This window comes from Notolepis coatsorum (genome assembly GCF_963971535.1).
Source record: "Notolepis coatsorum genome assembly, chromosome: 1".
Lineage (NCBI taxonomy): Eukaryota > Metazoa > Chordata > Actinopteri > Aulopiformes > Paralepididae > Notolepis > Notolepis coatsorum.
The window spans coordinates 21,761,792-21,784,274 of record NC_140165.1 but is presented as its reverse complement, the minus strand read 5'-3'; the positions used below and the strand labels follow the sequence as shown (position 1 = coordinate 21,784,274).

General features: G+C 45.2%; 1 long non-coding RNA gene across 1 annotated transcript in view; it reads right to left on the bottom strand.

The window, feature by feature from the left end:
• Positions 1-10,502: 10,502 nt before the first annotated feature.
• Positions 10,503-22,483, bottom strand: part of LOC311231463 — a 34,341-nt gene continuing 22,360 nt past the window's right edge. Inside the window, exons 3-4 of the long non-coding RNA XR_014619873.1 lie at positions 21,382-21,456; positions 10,503-10,708 (exon numbers count right to left, since the gene is read on the bottom strand). This is a non-coding gene — a long non-coding RNA (uncharacterized lncRNA). The remainder of the gene's footprint in view (positions 10,709-21,381; positions 21,457-22,483) is intronic.

Genomic DNA, 22,483 nt, shown 5'->3' with positions numbered 1-22,483 from the left:
AAGTCAGCCTTTTCCTTTGATTCCTCTAACTCATGGAATGTCATTCAACTCTGGCTTAAATTGGAGGTTCTCCCTTCCCTTGGAATGTTTAAACGTATAATTTCAGACCAACTGTTTTAGTTGATCTTTTTTTATTTCAATTATTTGATTTTCTACTCTGGTGTTTAAATTTCTGTGCATATTGTTTTTATTATGTACTGTACAATCGTCGTTTCTGTAAACGAGGGAAACCTCAGATGCTTATGATTTTAAATAAAGGTTGAAATGAAAAATGAAATGAAATTTGACATTGACTGACTGAGAGACCACCAGCAGTATAGTGACGGTCTCTCTTTATGATAGCGAGTATGTTATCATTCATATTATTATCGACATTAATTGAATTAATCATCATGGCATGGCACACACACACTACCTGAGGCTGTTGCTGCACTACTGTGGATGACGACGTTGAAGCTGCAGAAAAGTTTGTTATTTTAGTACATTTGGCAGCATCCGCCTCACAATTTCTCCGCACCCCCCTTACACTTCTTCTGTTTATCCATTTCTTCTCGCTCTGACCGGCATCTGTTCTTCTGACACGAGAAACAGGTGAGAAAGAGAGGGGGGGGCTTAGTAAGAGATGTGATTGGGCCAGCTCAATGGGCCGCTGTTCCAGCCTAGTGGGGAGGGCTTAGGAAGAGATGTGATTGAGCCATCTTAATGGGCCGCTGTCCCAGTTTTTTACGGCCTAAAGATGCGTCTGCCCACCGGGAAAATGCCCGGTATGCCAGATTACCAGTCCAGCCCTGCGCAGAAGCCCCTTATGATCATTACATCCATTAAAACAGTGGCAACATTCAGTGATATATGTGGGTTATCATCCCATATTTCATACCTTCTCAACAAAAGTAGGCCTATTGCCTATACAAAACGAGGAATTTTATTGAAAAAAAACCTTACAGATGTGTTCCATAGACTCACAGGAATTGTGTAAAATTGCCCAAATAGTAAACAATAGGGGACCTTTAAAAGCAGAATACATAAAAATGACAGCGGAAAACTACACAATGTTTCCATTATCCAGTAATTACCAGAATGGGCCAAATTGGCCATGGTAGCATCATGCTCGATCCCCATCTCTAGTGTGTCTGTAGCGGAGCTGTGTGCGTGGACAGCTGGGTGCTGTCCGTGGTGCTGAACTGGACAGTGGACGGTCTATTCATTTATTTAACTTGACTCAACAACACAGGCAACAGTCCGAGTCCTCCCTCACCAACATTATGGCTGAGCTAGTCTTACACTCCCGACTTCGGGGACGAGTTATGCACATGAGTCTAGACTGAACTTATTCTATTTGGAATAGAATGTAGCCTAGTTTTCAATAAAAGCAAAGAGGGTCTGGCTCTGGTGATAGCCACCTCATAATCACTCTGAGCCCTGCAGTGGAGTAACATACAGTAAATAAAGTACACAAGGGTTCCTATTGAGTACGCAAACTATGTTTTGGGACCTGTTAACCAGGGGTTCTATTTTGTAACATTAATTATTCTTTTCAAGTCTACTCCACGCTTAAACGGAACAAGTAAATGGTTTCTATCTAGTATGAGTTATCATGTGTCCCCTGAGAACTTCTTTCCTTCTGAAACCATTCCCTCAAACTGAACAACTAAAAGGCTTCTCACCAGTATGAGCTCTTATGCATCTCTTCAGGTCTTCCGTCCTACTAGTTCCTATACCAAAATAGTCTTATCTCCAGTGTGAGGTATCATGTGTCTCTTCAGGGGTTTTCTTCTGACCCTTTCCCACAAACTGAACAGCTAAATGGTTTCTGTCCAGTATGAGTGTCTTCAGATCTCTTCTCTTGCTCAACCCAGGCCTGCTGTTAGACACACGTTGTTGGTTTCAGTTTCAGTTCCACAACAGTCTGAAGAGAGGGGCTGGCCATTTCTAGTAGGTTCTAAATCATCAGCTGAATCTAAGTTACTGGCTGGTTCTCTGTTGGATTATGTGTTCATCTGTTCAGATGAGGTGCTGGGCAAAGAGTACGCTTCACTGTTTTCCTCTCTCTGGGTTTGAAGACGCTGGAAGAGCTGAGCGTTCTCTTGACCATCATCACAATTCACTGGGTGTTCTGTGATCTTGGAGCCATCAGCTTCTTCCAGCTCATCTTCATTCTGTAGGAGCTCTAAATCCTGGGTTTGGCTGAGATGTGTATGAGTTCTCATGTGTCTCATCAGTTCTACCTTCCTACTAATCCCTATTCCACAGACTGAACAACTAAAGGGTTTCTCTCCGGTATGAGCTCTCATGTGTCTCTTCAGGTGTTCCATCCTACTAGTCCCTATGCCACAAACTGAACAAATAAATTTCTCCCCAGTGTGGGTTCCCATGTGTTTCTTCAGATTTGTTTTTTCATTGAACCTATTTCCGCAAACTGAACAACTGAAGGGTTTCTCCCCAGTATGAGTTCTTATGTGTCTCGTCAGGTGTTTTTTCTGACAGAACCCTTTCCCACAAATTGAACAACTAAATGGTTTATCTCCAGTATGAGTTCTTGTGTGTGTCTCCAGTTCTCCCTCCCGACAGAATGTTCTTCCACAAAATGAACAAATAAATGGTTTCTCTCCTGTATGAGTTCTTGTGTGTTTCTTCAGACTTCCTGTCTGGCTGAACCCTTTCCCACAAACGGAACAATTAAATGGCTTCTCTCCAGTATGAGTTCTTGTGTGTGTCTCCAGTTCTCCCTTCCTACAGAACCTTTTTCTACAAAATGAACAACTAAATGGTTTGTCTCCTGTATGAGTTCTCATGTGTCTCTTCAGATCTGTTTTCTCATTGAACGCATTTCCACAAACTGAACAAATAAAGGGTTTGTCTCCTGTATGAGTTCTCATGTGTCTCTTCATGTGTCCCTTCCTACTGAACCCTTTTCCACAATCTGGACAACCAAATGTCTTCTCCCCAGCATGACGTTTTATGTGTCTCTTCAGATCTCCCTTTTTGCTGAACCCAGGCCTGCTGTGAGACAAACTTATTTTCTGTGTTGTCTTTCGTTTCAGAGTCCTCAAACTTGACCGAGGTCCTCCACTCCCCTTCCAACAATCACTGTCAGTCTCAGTCTCATTTCCACAGAAAGAAAGCGGCTGGCCATCTCTAGTTCGTTCTAAATCACCAGCTGGATCTAAGTTACAGGCTGGTTCTGATCCTCCACAATGCTCTCCATCAGGTTCTGTGTTCATCTGTTCAGTTGAGATGCTGGGTAAAGAGTAAGCTTTTCTGTTTTTCTCCCTCTGGGTGTGAAGAGACTGGAAGGGCTGAGCATTCTCGCGACCATCTTCACATTTCATTGGCTGTACTGCATCAGCTTCTTCCAACCCATCTTCATTCTGTAGGGACTCTGGGTCCTGGGTTTGGTTAAACCACGAGGACTGAGATTCCTCTTCATCATGTTCACATTTCACAGAGACAGGATTGAATGTGAACTTGATGATATCAGCCTCCTCCAGACCTTGAAGCTGCTCTCCCTCCTGACTGATCCAGAGATCCTCCTGTTCCTCTTTAATCTGTAGGGGCTCTGACTCCTCGCTCAGACTGGGGCTCCTCTCCTGCTGCTCAGGGGGAACCTCCTCTTCACAGACAGAGAGCTGTAAGGCAAGGGAGTCTAGAAAGAAGGGCATAAAATAATTTAAATACAATTATTTGTAACCAGAACCTCACCAATTTGCTTACAGACCATATAGATCCAGGGATGATGTCATAGCCACATCACTCCACAGCGCCCTCACCCACCTGGAGAAGAGGAATACCTACAGTATGTGAGGATGCGGATTATTGACTATAGTTCAGTTTTCAACACTATAGTCCCCTCCAGACTCGACAGCAAGCTCTGGGACCTAGGGACTCAACCTCAGCTTGTGCAGCTGGATCCTGGAGCTCCTGTCGGGTTGATGCCAGGTGGTGAAGATGGGCTCCAACACCTCTGTCCCTCAACACAGGAGGCCCCGGGGCTGTGTCCTGAGCCCCTCCTCTACTCCCTGTACACCCAGGGCTGTGTCCTGAGCCCCCTCCTCTACTCCCTGTACACCCAGGGCTGTGTCCTGAGCCCCTCCTCTACTCCCTGTACACCCAGGGCTGTGTCCTGAGCCCCCTCCTCTACTCCCTGTACACCCAGGGCTGTGTCCTGAGCCCCCTCCTCTACTCCCTGTACACCCAGGGCTGTGTCCTGAGCCCCTTCCTCTACTCCCTGTACACCCAGGGCTGTGTCCTGAGCCCCTCCTCTACTCCCTGTACACCCAGGGCTGTGTCCTGAGCCCCCTCCTCTACTCCCTGTACACCCAGGGCTGTGTCCTGAGCCCCTTCCTCTACTCCCTGTACACCCAGGGCTGTGTCCTGAGCCCCTTCCTCTACTCCCTGTACACCCAGGGCTGTGTCCTGAGCCCCTTCCTCTACTCCCTGTACACCCAGGGCTGTGTCCTGAGCCCCCTCCTCTACTCCCTGTACACCCAGGGCTGTGTCCTGAGCCCCCTCCTCTAATCCCTGTACACCCATGACTGTGTGGTAACACACAACTCCAACTTGGAGATTTAAGTTCACCACAGTAATAGGCCTGTTCACCAACAATGACAACATGGCCTACAGGAGAGAGAACTTTCGTCTTGTTTACATCAGGGTCCCCCATTTTCAATTCATTATAACATTTATGACATACAGTAGTTACATCTAGACATTTATGACATACAAGATATATAAATATACAGTACTGTTTATTTACAGACATGTTAAGAGTTTCTAAAAGAGAATATATACATTTGAGGGGGAGGAAACTGTACATTGGGGTGGGTTGGGTGGGGTGTTTGGACATTTACCGGGGCCAGTTTAGCCTGTGGTGCTTTTTTCCTATTGCTAGGTTTTTAGTGAGTTTTTCCTTACCTTCGCGTGGGGTATCTATGTCTGAGAGTAATTTATTCCTTTACTTATTTTACATTTTATTTTGGATTTCATGGTGTTTTTGTTTTGTTCTTGATTTATCGTGATGTTTCTTCTCGACTTGTTTAAAGAAGACGTGTCTGGCCCATGGGGACATTAACGTGTGTTGTCGGGCCTTACAAATACATGTTATTTGATTTGATGATTTGCATGGTTGAGAAGATGTAAAGTGTTCCCAATGTTTGGAATATTTAATTAACAAGTAACAACCTCCAATACTGTACATATACAACTGCACCACTACAGCTATAGAAAGGTGAGCACCTACCAGTCTATGAATAATTAGTTGTTACTAGTATTACTGTCTGCCATTTTTAGGCCTGCTTACATTTGTTTTGCATTTAATAATAATAATAATAATAGCTTGAATTTATATAGCGCCTTTCAAGAAACCCAAGGACGCTTTACAAGGCAACAAAGAAAGGCACATAAGGAATAAACTAAATAAATAGTAATGACAATAAAGGACAGGGAGACGACTAGAGGCCGTAGACCTTCGTGAACAGGTGGGGTTTCAGGGCTGTCTTGAAGGAGTCCAGGGATCCAGAGCAGAGGGTGGGGGGCCGCCACACTGAAGGCTCTGTCCCCAAAGCTTCGTAGGCGGGTGTGGGGGATGGAGAGCAGATCCGTGTCTGAGGATCACAGCCTCCAGGAGGGGGTGTAGGAGGTCAGATAGGTACTGGGGGACATGGAGGGATTTGTAGGTAAGGACGAGGATCTTATAATATGATATACAAGAAACAGGACTTGACCGGGAGCCAGTGGATGTGGATATCCATACCTGTCCAGGGTGTTGCTGGGTACAATATTAGAAACAATATTGGCAACGCATATTTTTTTAATCTGAAATGTAGCCCAGATCATCAATTTTTGCAGATATCCTAGTCTGACAAAGCTATTGACACACCACCTGTCGCACTCTAAGGGCCTAGCCACATCGTTTCATTGTGGCTGTTCGTCTACAATTGTTTTTTTCGGAACTGACGGATACATCACCATCCATTAGCAAAGCTATCGTTTCTGCGAAGGCACGATTACATTAGGTTCTTATTTAAGAACAATCCAACAGACAGTAATACCTCCCATCTGTTTTCTCTCCGTTTTGTGATGAATCAGTGGAGCCGCTCCCTAAGCACCATGGAATCGTGAAATACTTAGCATACTAAAACATTAACATAAGCTATCACATTTAAACGTTAACTATGTTTAAAACAGTTGACAGTCGGATATTAACGTTAATGTGAATTTTGGGGTCGTTCTTACGTTCTTAACGACCAGAGCCGTGGCCATCGTAGAAGAAAATCTATTTAAGGAGCCGCTAGCATCACATTACTGTTACATTAGCCTATGGTTCTTCTTTCGTTAGCAGCATCTGGCATTGTAAAGTAAACGTGATTATGTGTGTGTGTGTATGTGGGTGCTGTTAATTATTCCACTTTCGCCACACAGGCATGTATGGACACGTGACTGTGAATTTGCAAACTTCCACGATTTCAGCAAGTATGTTCATATTCAGTGGCAGCCGTCTCCTCTGTTATTCCTCATACTATTTAATGTAATGTCAGACCTTCAACATGTGGGTTGCAGTACACCAACGAACCACTAGGTGGATGTCCGTGCAGCGGTGTGTTCTACAAATGGCTATATTTTTGGGCTTCCTCTGCCAATCTTTCTTCGATTTGGTCCACGTTTGTAATGTAGTTTATCACGATTGATAATGAAACGCTCCAACCGAGCTCCCGAGATGATAAATGGTAAATACGGAAGTACATCAGGCCCAGCCCAGGGCAGCGGCCAATCACAGCTCTATTATTTGGCCAGCTGCATGTAGGCGTCGCAGCTATGCTTGCGGGAGCTCTTTTCTCTGGTCCAGGTCAAGGTCAGGAAGTAACTGTGTGTGTGTGTGTGTGTGTGTGTGTGTGTGTGTGTGTGTGTGTGTGTGTGTGTGTGTGTGTGTGTGTGTGTGTGTGTGTGTGTGTGTGTGTGTGTGTGTGTGTGTGTGTGTGTGTGTGTGTGTGTGTGTGTGTGTGTGTGTGTGTGTGTGTGTGTGTGTGTGTGTGTGTGTGTGTGTGTGTGTGTGTGTGTGTGTTTACTTAAATTATTATTTGCCATAAGACTGAGAAATCTACCTTTGTGCCAGTGATGCAAAGATATAATATTCAGTTGCTATCGCTATCAGCTCTATCTTTAATTTTTCAAAATGTTCAGTTGCTACACACATGAGTGCATGAATGGCCCTTCTAAGGTTTCTCTCCTCCACATTGCCTGTGGTGCATTTTTTCCTATTGCTAGGTTTTAGTTTTTCCTTACCTTTGCGTGGGGTATGTCTGGGAGTGTTGCATTTATTTTGCATTTATTTTAAATTTGTTGGACATTATGGTGTTCTTGTTTTGTTCTTGACTTATTGTGATGTTTCTTCTTGACTTGTTTAAAGAAGACGTGTACGGCCCATGGGGACATTAACGTGTGTTGTCGGGCCTTACAAATAAATTTGATTTGATTTGATATATACTCTTATCAACAATTATACATACATATAATATAGGGGTTCTCAAACTTTTTTATACCACAACACCCATTTTATTTATGAATTTTCTTGGCGGCCCCACACTTAATGTATCGTGTATTTTCAACGTGGAATTAAGGAATATCAAAATAAAAGCACAAGTTGTTGAACTTGATCGATCATGCATATTTATTAGAACATTTTATTACAGCACTATGTTATCAATACACAAGGCATAGTTAGCCAAAATATGTTGCTAGAACATAAAATTAAAGTATTGTTTTTTATTTATTTTTTTACTTGCCAATGCGCGACCCCACTGTCACCTACCCACGAGTCCACTTTGGGTCACGACCCATAGTTTGAGAACCGCTGTTATAATATATACATTATAAAATGATACAGTAGGTGGGCAAGGCACTCACCACTAACGCAGGAGATGCTGGTATCGAGCCCAGCTCTCGGCGTTGCTACCGGCTTGGCCGGCCGTCATACTAACACAATTGGCAGTGTTAGAGGGTGGGAAAGCCGGTGGGTGGGGATTGGACATTGTGGACAGCGACTCCTACAGGTCGGTTGGGTGACGCCGGTACGGCGGAAACAGGAAGTATTGGGGGCATCGTGAGCCTCCCACGTGTTACTCCTCGCCACTGAGAGTTCGAGCTGTTGCGGTGAAAAGATGCGACAGGCTGCCTCCTCGTGTACCGGAGGGGACGCGTCTACTCAAAACCCAAACGGTGCATGCTTCCGCGTTCGCGTTTTGCGCTCTGATTGGCCACTGACCTACGCTAGTTTGCCCCCCCCGGTATGAGCGTAGAAATAATGCGTGGAGAGCGGCGAGCATATCAAATAGTGAATGAAGGAGTGTTGTGAACTTGTGATATGAAGGAAATAATGCACAATCAACCAGGATCTATCTCTGCAGTTATTTAGGCTAGAGACAATCTATGAAAAGCAGAATACCAACAACAATGCCATCTGCAAGAGAACATTTTATATTAGTAAAATTAATATAATTCAAAACCCACCACTAGAGCCTCTCCCTCTACATCAGGATCAATTCATTTATAATTAATGTTTCATTCACCAGTTTCAATAGGTCCAGAGGCTCCAGCAGTGCCTCCAGTCTCTGAGTCAGTTGATCTCGTCTCAGCATGGACTCCTGGATAACAGAGAAGACAAAGTAACACAGAACAGAACAGAGAAGACAGAGTACATTAGAACACATCACACAGAACAGAGAAGACAGTTTGAACACAGAGCAGAACAGAGAAGACAAAGTAGGTTAGAACACACCACACAGAACAGAGAAGACAGTTTGAACACAGAACAGAACAGAGAAGACAGTTTGAACACAGAACAGAACAGAGAAGACAAAGTAAGTTAGAACACATCACACAGAACATAGAAGAGAGTTGGAACACAGAGCAGAGAAGACAAAGTAAGTTATAACACATGACACAGAACATAGAAGACAGTTGGAACACATCTAGAAACCTGCTACAGCTGCAGGGCAGAGACTGATTCAAATTGAAGAAGATAGTTGACACAATATCTTATAAAACAAGGTAATATTGTGCACCACATCACTCATTCATTCATTATCTTCTTCTCAGTATTAATGAAAGGAATTATATGGGTTAACAAAATAAGTATTTTAATATTAATTCATATTCCCTTCATATTACATATCAAATAGTGAATGAAGGACTGATGTGATATGAAGGAAATAATGTACAATCAACAAGGATCTATCTCTGCAGTTATTTAGGCTAGAGACAATCTATGAAAAGCAGAATACCAACAACAATGCCATCTGCAAGAGAATATTTTATATTAGTAAAATTACAAGCTGTTATAAATAATACTGATTATTTTGGATAAGGCAGATAGGGCTAATTTCATTTAGCAGACAGAGAAATGACAAATATCAAAACCCACCACTAGAGCCTCTCCATCTACATCAGGATCAATTAATTTATAATTAATGTTTCATTCACCAGTTTCAATAGGTCCAGAGGCTCCAGCAGTGCCTCCAGTTTCTGAGTCAGTTGATCTCGTCTCAGCATGGACTCCTGGATAACAGAGAAGACAAAGTAACACAGAACAGAACAGAGGAGACAGAGTAAGTTAGAACACATCACACAGAACAGAGAAGACAGTTTGAACACAGAGCAGAACAGAGAAGACAAAGTAAGTTAGAACACATCACACAGAACAGAGAAGACAAAGTAAGTTAGAACACACCACACAGAACAGAGAAGACAGTTTGAACACAGAACAGAACAGAGAAGACAGTTGGAACACAGAACAGAACAGAGAAGACAAAGTAAGTTAGAACACATCACACAAAACATAGAAGAGAGTTGGAACACAGAACAGAGAAGACCAAGTAAGTTATAACACATGACACAGAACATAGAAGAGAGTTGGAACACAGAACAGAGAAGACCAAGTAAGTTAGAGCACATCACACAAAACATAGAAGACAGTTGGAACACATCTAGAAACCTGCTACAGCTGCAGGGCAGAGACTGATTCAAATTGAAGAAGATAGTTGACACAATATCTTATAAAACAAGGTAACATTGTGCACCACATCACTCATTCATTCATTATCTTCTTCTCAGTATTAATGAAAGGAATGATATGGGTTAACAAAATAAGTATTTTAATATTATTCATATTCCCTTCATATTACATATCAAATAGTGAATGAATGACTGATGTGATATGAAGGAAATTATGCACAATCAACAAGGATCTATCTCTGCAGTTATTTAGGCTAGAGACCATCTAAGAAAAGCAGAATACCAACAACATTGCCATCTATATACATTTTATATTATTTTCTTCTTTTCCTAAAAATGTGAACTGTCCCTTTAAACATCTATCTCAGAGGCAAGAGAGAAAATCACTGAAAGCTAAAGGCATACACATATTTATTCAAAGATAAAAGAGGTAGAGGCTGACATGAATACCTGCTTGTAGAGCTGCCACCAGATCATTCCTGTTGAGATTCTTCAGTATCTCCTCTGTAATCTTCACAGCTACATCAGAATAGTGCTGCACCATCAGATCCACCACGTCCTGTACGTCAGTATGCTCCAGCTGGCCCTTCGGGATGGGAGGGACCTGTTGGTTCAAATACCACCGGAACTTCTTCAGCTCCTTCTCTCCTAACTCCTCCAGGATTTTGGACAGTAGTTTTGAATGCGCTGCCATTGTTGATCACTGGTAAAACAGAACAAAGCTTGTAAATGTTTTCATCTTGAGACCCTGACGTATATTGTAATAAGCATATAGGTAGTTATATAGCATACTGGCCAATCGCGTCTCGCTCTGCCATTATGAGATAACATCTCTCCAGCACCTACTGTGCCTGTGGAAAATGTTTACATGCACCCAGGGGTGTAAAAAGTACCCAGAAATTATACTTAAGTGAAAGTATTATTGACTATTTTTGTTTTATCCTGTTTCTGTACTTGCATATATTTTAACCACCTTTACTGAAAGTTTCATTATACATTGTGTGTTGAGTACTGACTTTTAATAAGTTTTGTTTTGCAATAATAAAAAAAAAAAAAAAAAAAAAAAAAAAAGTGAAAGTATGGGTACTGTCTCAAAATATGACTCAAGTAAAAGTCAAAGTATCTGTCTAAAAACACACTTGAGTAAAAGTAAAAAAGTCCTACTTTTAAATGTACTTAAGTACTAAAAAGTAAAAGTAAATTTTTTTTTGGAAAGGGATAGACCATGGATCTCAAACTCATTCCATCATCGGCCAAGTTTTCATTTTAACTATACATTGCACCAGGTGAGTTAGTTGAAGAGGTGAGCCAATTAGTGAAATCATCAGCTGGTGTTTAGGCAAGGCTGGAATGAAACCAAGCATACACTCTGCCCACAATGGAATGTGTTCTGTGATAGACCATGCTGAAATGAAAGAACAGAGGACACTTTTTTTTGCATTCAAATAATTTAATGCACTTCTCCATTGAAGGTAAACTAACATGGTCAGCATTCACACCACAGCATGAATAATATCACAATATTAAAAACAGAATGGTGTATCCCTGAATAATATCACAATATTAACCACAGCATACTGGATTATCCTGAATAATATCACAATATTAAAGGCAGAATACTCGAGTACCCTGAATAATATCACAATATTAAAGACAGAATACTGGAGTACCCTGAATAATATCACAATATTAACCACAGCATAATGCGGATCTGACTGTCTATTCTTCTGATAGCAGGTGTTTAATCAAAGATCCCCGCTTTCTAGTGTTGCACAAGGACCAATCAGCATGGGTATGGGCGGGTTCATTTTCCATTGATGGGGATTTGATTGGCTGTTTACCTGTGGTCGCAGGATTAATAACGTTAACGTTAGTTCGGCCAGATACACAATTAAAATATACTAATTAAAATGGTTGGACCTGTGAGATTTGTACTTTGTACTTTGTAGGTCTGCATTTTAAATGTAAGGAGTAAAAAGTATGTTTTTTTCCTCTGAAATGTAATGGAGTAAAAGTACAAAGTATACAAACCTAATAATACTCGAGTAAAGTACAAATCCCCCAAAACAGTACTTAAGTATTGTAACGAAGTACAATTACTCAAGTACTTTACACCCCTGCATGCACCTCACTAGCACATGACCATGCCTACTCCCGTGCGTGCCTCTACAAGACACCGGACGTGGTCACGTCCACACCCTTCCTGTTTTCTTTCCATCCATGGAGCTGCTATATGCACTTCAACCAGGTGGAACGTTGTTATGAAGCAAAGGGAGAAATTACGCAATGTTGGACTTTCGCCAGAAGTACGCCAGCCCCCGGACCCTTCTCGGCACGTCCGGATGAAACGTCGGTCCTATTCTGAACTTTCCTCGTCTCTTGGCAGTAGACAGATGGATTACGCGCAGCGTTTGGCAGTCGAGCCATGCCGCGCTCAGGTAGGACCGACGCCGACAGGCGTTGGTACTAGCATGTTCAATACTACTCGTTGTCTCGTGAGACGACCGGGCGATGTATTGGCGCGGGGGGGCTGGGTATTGTTGAATGTTTTCCAATTATCCTGGCGCACGCAGCTACTGCTAATGCTAATGTTTTGGGGCTGTCTCCAGTTTTCCCTCCGCTTAACCATTTCATTACTGACGGTCAATCGTGTCTAATGTTGGGGGTTTGGCTGGGGCTTATTTACCCCTTATACGGGTGGATGGCCTGACGACAGGGCTCAGGACAGGTGTGCATTTATGAATCTATGAATAAAAAATGGGGGACCCTGATGTAGACAAGACAAACATTTTTCTCTGGTCTGCATTCCCTTTAACAATTGTGTGTATGGGCCGTGGTAAGTGTGGCCATTCTGCAATCTGTTAATGGAGTTTTCGTTCATTCATTCATTTATCCCTTACACGGGTGCACAGGTGTGCCGCAGTGGAGGTTATTGCATGACTACTAGTGAAGCAGTGCTTCACTAGTATTAGACTTTGGTCAGCAGCCGCCACTGGTGTTCCGTGCTTGGAGAAGCAGGTGGCATCGGTCCTTTGCCCTGACATGGTAAAGCGGTATACCGCCCGGCCGACGCCAAGAGGCGAGTCGGCCCGGCGGGTGGCTGAGTGGGCTGATGAAGCTTATACCGCCGCAGTACAGAATTAGCAGCAACTAATAACATTGCTCAATTGGCTGTTTCCCTTTTTCGCACATTGGTTGTAGTTGACTGCCTCCCCCCCCCCCCCTTCGTTAGGACGGGCATGTGGACGGGACTCCCCTCCTCCCTGGCAGTGGCTTACGGGCCCTCAGGGGGTGCATTTGACGTGGCCACGCGTCCGCTCTGCCCCTTTTGATCTCATAATGGCAGAGCGAGACGCGATTGGCCAGTATGCTATATAACAAAGGTTATCCTATAACCCTAGTTATATGAATACTGGCTGAGCGTCTCGCTCTTCAGCGCCCTGAGGTTCCTTGGATGTTTTCCACGTATGGAATTCAAACTTGGAAGGGCGTGGACGTGACCACTTCCGGTGTCTTGTAGAGGCACGCACAGGAGTAGGCGTGGTCACGTGCAAGTGAGGTGCATGTAAAATGTTTCCACGGGCACAGTAGGTGCTGGAGAGATGATATCTCATAATGGCAGAGCGAGACGCTCAGCCAGTATTCATATAACTAGGGTTATAGGATAACCTTCATTATCTAACACAGTTTACTGAAGGAGAGGAGATGATAAAATGAGGTTACCCCAGACTCCAATAGCGAGGGGCAATAAACTTGGATTCCCAAAACATGGTTTCCCTTAGTACTTTATTTGGCTGAGGCCCAGAGAGAGTTGGTTCAACACAAGGGAAGAATGATAATATTGTGCATTACATGGTTATCAATACTCTTTTACATTCACCTGGTCCAGTGCATTGACCTTACATTCGTCAACTAACAGTTGTTCAATATACATTCAAACGTATAGTTACTCACGTAACTGACCTGTCCAGCCAACGTGTAGCAAAGGGCAATGCCCTCGCACAACCAATGTGACAGGCGCTGCTTGGACAGTGCCTTACCTGTGCGAGGGCCACCGTAACAAACAACAGTTGATCGGCAGCCCTGAGATCCTGCGTCCGACCAAGCACGGACAGGACACGCCGGATGAAGGCTCGCCTCTAACCCACTAGCGTGAGGAGGCGGATGAAACGCCTGAATCACAATATCCCTGGAGCGAAAAGAGCTCCGGATATTCTTTGGCCCGAATAGACAGGCACTCAGGCCGCACCGAGAGAGCACACAGCTCACCCACGCGTTTAGCGGAGGTGATGGCCAAAAAGAACGCGGTCTTCAAGACAGCAGATCCAATGGCGCCTACTCAAGAGGCTCAAACGGGGCCTCCGACAACTGGCCTAGGACCAGTTGGAGGTCCCACTCGGAGACAGAGAACGTTCCACAGGCTTGAGACGCAGAGCGCCGAGCAGGAACGTCCCACGAGAGGGTGGCTGAACGTTCCGCCCCCACACTCGACCATACGCCACTCCCCAGCGTAAGCCGCGGTAGAGGATGGAGCGTGCGCATACCGGATAGCGTTAACCACAGAATAGTCAAGACGCATCCCCACCAGATTCACACTGTCAGCAGCCAAGCCTAGAGGCTGCCCCAGAACAGGAAGGCAGAACAGAGTTCCGCGTGCCTGAGAGAAGGCCCACGGTGACCACGGAATAGGCCACGGCGAGGCCACCAAGAGCTGAATCAGGGCCGGGGACCACACAGCTGAGCCCCGGCCCGGCACGACCAGGACCAAGTCCTGCACTCCCGACGTACCCGCCCCAACAGCTGAGCTATCAGGTGTAAGGGGGGGAAAGCGTACAGAATCCTGGACGGCCACGGAATCGGTCCCAGACCTGCCGGACTATGTCTGGACGTAGTCCCCACTCGTCAGGGTGAGAACCGCCCCTCGACATCACACCTGCACGCACATTCACGTGGCCGGGGATGTGGAGAGCCCTCAGGCAGAGCAGATGGAGAACGCCCATAGCCAGAGCCCGACCGCCGCCCGGTGCAGACGGGGGGAGCGCACTCCTCCCTGTCTGACAATATACGACGCTGACATCGTGTTGTCCGTCCTGACCAAAACACACTTGCCCACCACAAGGTGGTCGAGCCGTTTGAGGACCAGAAGGACTGCCTTCAATCCCAACACATTGAATGTAGCGCAGACCGGGCAGCATGGCAGCTGCCCCCTACTGCGCTGGTCCGACACCTCCGCCCCCCATCCCATGAGGGAGGCGTCGGTGAAGACCGTGACGTGTGACAGCCTGCTGCCCAAGGGGACCCCGCAGGTGAGGGCACCAGACCCTCCCCAGAAGACGAGGTCCCCCAGTACTGACATGGGAACCTTCAGCCGCTTCCATATGTCTCACACCGGGTCCATTTCCATACTGGAAAAAACCACCTCTGCATCCTCCTCATGAAGAGGAGGCCAAGAGGGACCCCAGCAGCAGGCGCATCACAGACAGCGCCGTAACCGTCCTAGGACGGAACCTCCCAAGCGCGCAGAGAACCCAACCACTCGTCGCCGCTCCGAGAGGGATGCCCATATAGACCTTGAGCTTAGAAAAAGCCCAAGTACTCCACCCGTTGACTGGGAAGAGGAGAACTCTACTTCCAGTCTACAGCAAAACCCAGGCTGGTGAGACACCACCTGCCTGGTATGAGACCTGGCAATCTACCCTGACCGGCCAAGGACCAGAACGTCGTCCAGGGCAGAATACAATTCGTAACCCCCGACGACGCAGAGGCCCCAGCGCGGTCTCCACACACTTGGTGAAGATGCGGGGAGCCAGAGAGTAGCCGAACAGCAGCCTCTGGTACTCGTACACTAAGCCCTGCAAAGGAAGCATAGGTAAGCCCTAGGATGGAAGATCGGGATGCGAATACGCATCCTACAGGTCTATGGAGGAGAACCAGGCCCCCACCTGACAGCATCTAACAGGTGGGAGACGGTCAACATTCTGAAACTTCAATGGGACAGGTCCAGTATGGGTCTGACACCCCCCCCCCCCCCCCCCCCCCGATTTCTCGGGCACCAGAGAATACTGAGAGGAAACGCCACGCATCACGTCCTCCTTTGGGACCACGACGATGGCTTGCTTCGCCCACAGAGATTGTATCTCGTCGGCCAGAGCTGTCACTGCTGTTGACCCCGACAATAGGGTCTGTACCGAACCTGAAAACGGGTGGGGTTGTGTAACACAAGTCCCCGCCTCAGCATTCTCTCCATCCACCTCGACATATGGCACTGCTGTAGCCATATGTGATGATAATCCCAAGCGCACCCGCCGCCACTTGGCGCTGGTCCGCCTGAAACCGTAGATAGGCGACCCGGTCCCACCCGCTGTGCGTTGCCAACCCTGGACTCACCAACCGTGCGAGCAGGGGTTCTCGTGGAGCTGGGATACGGCACCCCGACACTACCAACGAGGCAATCGCACCCAAGGGGGGACCCCGACAGGGCCGGTTTGATACAGGGGAAGCTGACATCACACTGGGTGACAAAAGCTCCCCCACTGAACACCTCCCCGGCATGGATTGCTGAGGAACTGTTCTACAGCTGGACATGCAAGACGTGAGGTCCCCACATTGCCCGATAGGGTGGGTTCCTACACACCGTAGCCCTGCAGTGATATTACTACCACCCAAATCACGTGCGCCTGCCAGACCACCGCCGGTCTTCCGGCCGTGGGAGGCACTAACGTGATACCCGGCCTGGCGAGGGCGGGGCTGGGGGAACTTGCGCTGCAACCCCAAGGGCCTCGAGCTCCCCCGCTGACAACCTTTGTTTTTGACAGACACAACACCAGGCTCACCAAACACAGATGCAGAACGTGTGGCGTGGGAGCCGCTTGACAGCACTGGGTGTCAGCCCCTGTCCCCATGAGAAGCGAAACTGGGGCCGCTTGCGCTTCATTGAAGGCACGCGGCCCGCAGCCAAAGGAAACAAATCAGAGCTTTTATCCCGCTGGTGTTGGGGGGGGGGGGGGGTGACCGGAGAGCGAGCTAGACACAGCTAGACGGCGACGTTTTTTTAGGGCGTGCTCATCTAATGTAGCCGATCCCTCGGCCGCCAGGGCTGTCAGCCTTGCGATCACCTGTTTTCTTTGTGTCCAGGGTACCTCATGCGGGGGAAACATGGCCGCTGGTTGAGGGCCTCGCCACAGCCGCTGGCGAGGCCGCACCCTCACCTCTGGCTGCGCGGTGTGAGGCGGTGTGGGGCCTAGGTCAAATACCGCCCATGCTCCTGCGGAAAGACCAAAGTCCCTCTGTGGAGAGGGGAGCCCTGAGGAGGGAAAAAACGTCTCTCCTCCTCAAGGGGAGACTGATCCAACCAAGATGTCTGTAAACAAGCGTAAACTAGCCCTCCCTGCGGTTATAGCTTGCGGCTAGGTCAAAAGCTAATAACCTCAAAACCTCGCGCAATGTTTCGACGTCGGCTGGCCCCACCACCCGACACCATTTTTGACAGAAAAAACAGCAATTCGAACAATGTTGCTAGTCGCTGCTAATTCTATACCGTGGCGGTATAGGCTTAACAGCCCACCAGCCACCTGCCGGGCCGACTCGCCTCATGGCGTCGGCCGGGCGGGACACCGTTCCACCATGTCAGAGGCAAAGGACTGATGCCACCTGCTTCACAAGCACGGAGCACCAGTGGTGGCTGCAACAAAAGATTACTACTAGTGAAGCACTGCCTCACTAGTAGGAATGCAGCAACCTCCACTGTGGTGTGCAACCATGAAGGGGTAAATGAATAAATGAACAAAAACTCCACTAACACACTGCAGAATGGGCTAGCCCATACACACAAATGTTAAGGGGGTGCAGACCAGAGAAAAACACCAGTCCCGCACACAATTCATAGATTCACAAAAAGCACACCAGCCCTAGGTCTCAGCCCATCCACCCATGAAATGGTAAACAAGCCCCCGTCAAAACTCCCAACATTAGACACCGATTGACCGTCAGCATGAATGGTTAAGAGGAGGGAAGACCTTTTAGTAAAGACAGCCCTCGGCGGAGAAGAAGAACGGAGACCCAGCATTGTAGCATTAGCATTAGCCGTGCGCACTAGGATAGCTGGGAAAACACCCAAAACAGAGTCATGACGACCATGATTTCCCAAATATCCTGCCCCTCGCGCCAATACACAACAAATGCTAGCATTAATGCCTGGCAGTGCAGGCCCTACCTGTGAGCGACCTAGCCCGACAGCTAGCCGCTGCGCGACGTCCCTCGATCCGCTGTCACGAGACAAGGAAACCCCAGGACAGGCCTGATGCGCTGTTAGGATGTGCCGAGAAGATTCCAGGGGCTGGTGAATCTCCGGCGAAAACACAACATTGTGTAATTTCTCTCAGCATTTCATAACAACTAGTTCATGGAGTGCACTGCAGCGTCCATGTTGGAAACAAAAAAGAGGAAGGTAGAGTGTGACCATGTCCGGCTTCTTATAGGAGGACGCTGGTGCGTGGCCTGGTCAGGTGCATGGGTGCAAATAGTTTGTTCATGAGCACAGTAGGTGCTAGGAGATAAGAGTTATCTCATAATGGCAGGAGCGAGACGCGATGACCAGTATGCTATATAACAGCCTGATTGGCATTCACAGTGATAAATAAACTTAAGACACTTAAAAGAGAAATAGTGAATACAGACTCTATACCCTTATGTATAGATATGTAATATATAATTAAAGAGAGAATCATATATTGTTATATGCTCCTCCCAATCTAAATGACATTCAAATATACCTTCTAATTTAATAAGTCACATTAATGATCTATATATGTTTTTTGGTTTCTTTATAGAGGTCTTAATCCAATCAAAGCCAAACATTGTTTTTTACTCCAGTTGGAGCATGTCATGATTATTAACAGTCTCTACTCCTGTCTACAGTATGTAATTTCAGAGCAGTTTGTGGTTCTGCTCTCCATGGCAGCTGTTCATACACGCTGTAACTTGTTGCTAACATGTGACTTTAGATAATCACACTTCAACTGGCCATTTTCATTGTTGGGCATTGGATTGAATTAACATCTCTTTTGTCTCTTGTTAAGCCTTAAGGTCCCCTTAGGATCCCCTGCTTTTCTTTATCATAAATCGATCAATAGAGACCGTATTAGATCCCCAATTATCATATCATGGGGAATCATTGGAAAGCCACACTCATTGGCTACAACCCTGTGCAAACATTTTCGAGATCGCCAAATGATTGACGGAACTAGAGCCCCAGGAGTCGGGGGTGGTAATGTGTACTTTTGCGTACTTTGGGGCACGCCTCACATATCGGCACGTAACTCGAGAACCGCTGAACGGATATTGTCACCTGAAAGGGCAATCGACAGGCAACAAATAGGGCTTTAATTCTATCTATATATTGTATTAAAAGAAATGTACACCCGAGCCACTAGAGGTCGGCAAAGAATCATTCACATGTGGGCCCTTGAATGTTAAGAGGTTAATGTTTTTAAATATTTTTTTTGTAGCAAAGAGTAAAGACCATAACCCTATCAAAAACAGTAGTCAAAGTGTATATTTTCATTTTACCGATGTTTTATACGATTTATCGGAAATACGAATTTATCGGAAAATGCTAATTATTGTAAACACTGCAAGGAAATGACTAAATCCAGATTCAACCCTGCCAAAGAGGAGCATTTTCCCTATCCATAGATGTATGATTTGGCCATAATAAGGTCAAGGTCAAGGTCAAATATGAATTTATAATTAAAATCGATTATCATTAATTACTGTATCTACAAATCCTTCTGTTTAATCATCTTCCCTTTATTCATTTGCTTAGATTTGTTGTACACATGATCTCAATACGGTGGTGAATGAGCTCAGTGAGCATTTTCTCCTACCCGTATAAATTTTTGATCAAAGATGCAAAAATCATAAATCATCATTTATATTCTCCTTTTCTTCATTACAATTTACTCAGCCTAGTAACAGACACAATATTTCTGACACTGGAAATACATACCCCCAGGTCCCTAGATGTTCCTAGATACCAAGAACATGCAAATTGACCTTGCAGAAGTGGAGCAATCTTCCATTTACTTAGGCATGTACCTTTAGGCGAAAACAATCTACAGATTAACAGGCGCCGTCACAGTCCTGAGAGCATTCTCATGGCTAAAACTGCCCCCAGGCTCTACCACACCTTTTGGCATTCTGGTCACACAAAGTTACAAATTACATCATTCCAAGTTAATTTTATACCACAACCCAAACTTGTAACGTTCTGGGTTCTCTGGTCTTGTTAGACCTGAGAATCATGCTACCATTCTGACATCTGTCACTTTCTCTCTGTAATTGCCTTATTGACTGTCACCTATGCTTGGCTGCTTTCACTCTGTGGTACATGTGGAATGTTGGGAATGCATACCTTAAATAACTCCTGTTCTCTTCTGTTCCTCGTCGGCTCTTCACTCTTCTCAGAACCAGTACGCAACGGTACCAGGACAAGTGCTGCTGTAACTTGTACCCTGTCTGTATTCTATTATTTAGTTTCTATTGTTTTGCTGTTCTCTCAGTTGACACAAGAGGATACACCTTGTGAAGAGCAATGCCACCTCTCCGTCTCCTTATTTGCCATCACCACTGGAACTCCAATCTCTTACCTCGTAACAAAACTGAGTAATTCAAGTATTGAGCTTGGATCCAGACTCTTTTATTTATACTAGTTTGTTGTGTCAAATTCAAAGCTATTTTCTATCAACAATGCAGTAATTAAAAGTGTGCATGTTTGCTTGAATGATGACCAGAATATATGCTCTTAACTAACCCTTTTAACCGTGTTGTTTACATTGAGCACATACACTTGGCTTATATGTTATGGCTCTATAGAGAAATACAGATATTGTTAATACCTGGCTTATATGTTATGGGTCTAAGAAAAATTATATAATAATAACTAGCATAATTATACTGTATGTTATGGGTCTATAGAGAAATACATTATGTAATTAATACCTGTCTTATATGTTATGAGTTTATACATACATATATATATATATATATATATATATATATATATATATATATATATATATATATATATATATATATATATATATATATATATATATATATATATATATATATATAGTTAATACCTGGTTTATTATGGGTGTGTGCGCTGGGTGCATCTGTCTTATGCATCCTCACCAAGCCGTTTCTCCACTGGCTCTTAGATGTGCGCACTAAGCAATGTAAGAAATAAATAAAACCAACAATAAATAATATCATAGAGAACAGATGCAGATTCAGATTCCTTTATACGTTCGAGAATAAGGTCCAATGTTTGTACCTCTCTTGAAAATACATTAGTTGCTGTTTTGAATGTTTTACCTGTGCCATCTCTTTTATGTAATGGTATCCCTTTCTGTTTGCATCTGGAATATCATCGAATCATCAACATTTTGGCTGAAGAGTTTAGAGAGAGAGAGAGAGAGAGAGAGAGAGAGAGAGAGAGAGAGAGAGAGAGAGAGAGAGAGAGAGAGAGAGAGAGAGAGAGAGAGAGAGAGGGAGAGGTTAGACACTTCCTTTATGACGTAAAGGAGAGATAGAGAGAGAGAGAGTGGTTAGACACTTCCTTTATGACGCACAGAAGATATTTAGATTTTTAAACACAACTTTATTTGCTCACTCAGCAATCAACAATACATCAGAATGTATAACGCAAACACAGAACAGCAAATCAAATCAAGACAAACTTCACATCAGAACAGAGCCAAAAACCAACTCCAACCCCTCCACAGTACACCACACCCACCTGTAACACCACATCATCTCAAACTCTGCTAAATTGCTGGTCAACAGTTGACAGCTCAGTGGCTGGAGTCAACATACTGTACCACAGCTAGTGGGAAAGGAAGATGGCACTCTAATCGTGCAGTCCTACAACTGGCAGGAACATCTGGGGCCTTACTTCAAGCCACTGCCACAGATCAAGCAGTACCAGCACTTTAGGTGGGTGTGGTCACTGTGTGTTGTGTATTTACTGTAATTAATTATTCACACTTTAGTGGAAAGAATGTCATTGGCAAATGATACAAATGCATTGATATTGTTATGTGCCCTGTACTAACGTTTCACTTTATTATTGCAGCTTTGATTCCAAGGAACCTGGTGTGGTTGTGGCAAAGATGTCTATTGATGGCGCTGAAACCAGATTCCAGCTGCTCCGTGACGTCCGTGTCCTGCCGCCTATAGATGGACTTCCTGTGCTGCCACCACCGGGACTGGACTCTGCAAGACAACACTATCTGTTCCACAAGATCAGAGAGTTCTGTGATGAAGAAGCCCAAGACATCACATGCCCAGCACCACCAGCCAAAGTATCCAGCGGCAGTTCAAAAAGACCACGGTGATCATCTGGAGAGGCCATCAGAACATTGAACATTGAACATTGACTTTAGCATGTCTATTTTTATCATGCCTATTTTTCTCG